Raw genomic sequence first — 2869 nt, 5'->3', positions numbered from 1 at the left:
TTGATACAATTCATTTCCAAAGAATAAAAAATAAGTAACTCACTTTAAGCTGTACCGAGTTTGAGGCGGCTGATGTTAGAAAGCCAGTTTCATCAGTTTTTTTTTTATAATTTCTTGTTTTCTGAAACATTTGGAGTCAGTGTAAGTTTCCAAAAGCTTACAATACGTCTTATAGTTGTTTTATGCTCAAGACACTGTTGGCAGTTTGAGGAAATATGTGATAGATGGTTACCTTTGCAAACATGGTAATAGCCCATTCCATATTCAGGGCATTGGCCAGAAGGCGAGGTGTAGTGACTCCAAGATCTCGTGCCAACAGCCCGTTCACCAGCTTTCCACCGTGACTGTTTGGATCTGCACCAAGTTCCAAAAGCTTTTCTGCTTCTTTCTTCTTTCCTTCTAATATGGCCGTGAATAGATGGCTTCCAAGCTTAAAATCAAAGAGAAACTGATTTATAAAAGCAAATACTGAAAATGCTTTTTGCACATTTAACTACATTCTAGTACTCTACAGTTTAAGTTATAATGCTGGAGTCTCAGATTCAAACTTTTCTGATTTTAATCCTCCTGTAATATCCAGGATTCCATCATAAATACTTACCAGGGATTTTACAGTGTTATGATGATTATCCCACTTGTCGGCTTCAAAATCAGAGTCACTCACTAAAAGTTTCAGCACTTGTGTGTGACCCTTTTCAGCGGCCATATGAGCTGGAGTCTGTCCATATTTGTTTGTAACATTTGGACTGATAAATGTCAGCAGAAACATCACCACATCCGGTTGTTGTGAGACGATGCAGCATAAAGGGAGTGTGCATCTTGTCTTGTTTTTCCTCACTGCTGATCCCGTATCTTGTATTAGTTCCTGCACTCGAGCTTATCTCCATCTTCCACTGCTTTGAAGAGCTAACCCTAGTGAGCAATAACAACTTGTTGAATCAGATACACTGAAAATTACTAAAGTACAATGAAAGGCAAATTATTAAATATTTGATAAAGAAACAAATTAGATATATCTAATAATAGTTTACATTGCCTTTAACTTGAAGACATGAAGTGTTTTGTGATTAGCGATGCGTTTAGTCAATCCGTTTGTTGAACTTCGGGTATTAATGTAACGTTTCGATGGAGTCTTCGTCCTTTTCGCCATCATAACATTTAGTTGGAGTTGCTTTGACTTTCGTGGAGATTTTAATTTCCCAATAAGTGACTTTTGAGGCATGGAAATAGGGTTTATTTTCGATGCCCGTTTAGGATCTAAAGGACAATTTGTTTTTCCACAAATTGAACATATGTTACTTTCAGAATATTTATCTTCTAAAGTTTTTTCTTTATCAAAAGTTGTAGAGGGTGTATTCTGCAGTTGACTTGGCACAGATGACCAACTCTGAGACATTTTCTCAGACCCTGTAGTTGGAGCATCCGTGGATTTTTCACTGGTCATTATAGCCTCAGATATCACTACCTCTTTCTCTGCTGCCTGACCTTCTGACCTATTGTCAGTAAGTGAGAGCCTGGATTTTACTTTTGCTACTGTCATAGTTCCTTCTGATGGAGCCTCAATTAGCATGTCTTGTGTTATTGGTGACATAGGCGGTGAAATAATGCAGCTTCCCTTTCCCTGTTCTGCTGTACCAACGTCCTCTGTTGAGACCCTAGCTCTCTTTTCTAATGAAGACTTTAGATTCTCCTTCACTTGACAGGTTCCCGGACCTCTTCAGAGAGAATTCTTTAGACGGGGCTTGACTTGATAGAATCTCCACTTCTTTGGCGGATATTGTTGCATTTATACTGCAGAATCTTTTCATCGGTAGTTCAGACGCCGTTTCCTTTGACGTTTCCTCTAAAGAAATATCTGTAGGCAGATTGCTAGGCATATTTCCAGATGCTGAAGTCTTCTCCATGCCACTGCATCGCCTTATTAGCTTGAATAGCGAATCTGGCGTCACGTTCGAATTTTCTTTCGATTCGGAAGAGGTAACGTTTTCAGTTGGCTAAATCTTCATTTGGGATCTTTGCGCTGGGAAGTAAAATCAATGAATTCTCTGACATTTCCCGCAGTAGAGACTGGCAGAAGAATGAGTTCATTCGCACAACTTGAGATCGGAGATCACTCTCTTCCTCCACAGGAAGGCAATCTTCCGAAATGTAAGGTGGTGTTTTATCAGCCATGGTCCCAAGGATAAATTCGTTGAGAAGGATTGGTTGTGAAGGCGTAGGTAACCGTACTTTGTAGACCTTCAAGTCTGTCCTTAATGTTTAGATTCTTTGTCGTGTATTCTGCAAAAAACAGAACAACTGTTACTTTTATTAACACCTATTTACTAATTGCTAAAAACAGGTTACGGTATAAAACAATGGAAACAACTGACAACTGACAGTAGTCAAGTGTATGCTTACTAATTGTGATATTTTGTTTTCAATAATGTTTTATAAAACTTTAGATTCTTACTAACATTAATGGAGATATCCGGAAGATTCGGAAACGTGATTTTCCCGAGCTATGTAGTCTATAGTATATCATGCAATTTCGCTACACAATGAGCCTCTTAATGTCTCCAAAAGTTTTCCTTACCTTAAAATTAATCCAGTAATTATTAACTAAGCACAAATACCAATGATTTTGCGCAATAACCTGCAATAAATTTCTTCCTTGCACAAGTAATCTTCAAGATATTATGTAAACACCTTAAAATGTTGCACACACTTTACTTGCTGAGCGAGCGAGCACTGACTGCAAGGTCGGCGTGTCCGCTATTTATAGGGCCCCGACGCCAGACAAGTAGGAACGCGATATCCCAGCTGCGCGCGCAAAACTTGTGCCGATATTTTTTTCCATGCACAGATTCCAACTTTACCTGAGAATGGC

At 38.9% G+C, this 2869-nt stretch overlaps 1 pseudogene; it reads right to left on the bottom strand.

Moving 5' to 3' along the window:
* Positions 1-2712, bottom strand: part of LOC119588655 — a 3689-nt pseudogene extending 977 nt beyond the window's left edge.
* Between the last annotated feature and the right edge of the window lie 157 nt (positions 2713-2869).

This window comes from Penaeus monodon, chromosome 24 (assembly GCF_015228065.2).
Source record: "Penaeus monodon isolate SGIC_2016 chromosome 24, NSTDA_Pmon_1, whole genome shotgun sequence".
NCBI lineage: Eukaryota > Metazoa > Arthropoda > Malacostraca > Decapoda > Penaeidae > Penaeus > Penaeus monodon.
Note: the sequence above shows the minus strand (reverse complement) of the source record. Positions and strands in the feature narration are given on the sequence as shown.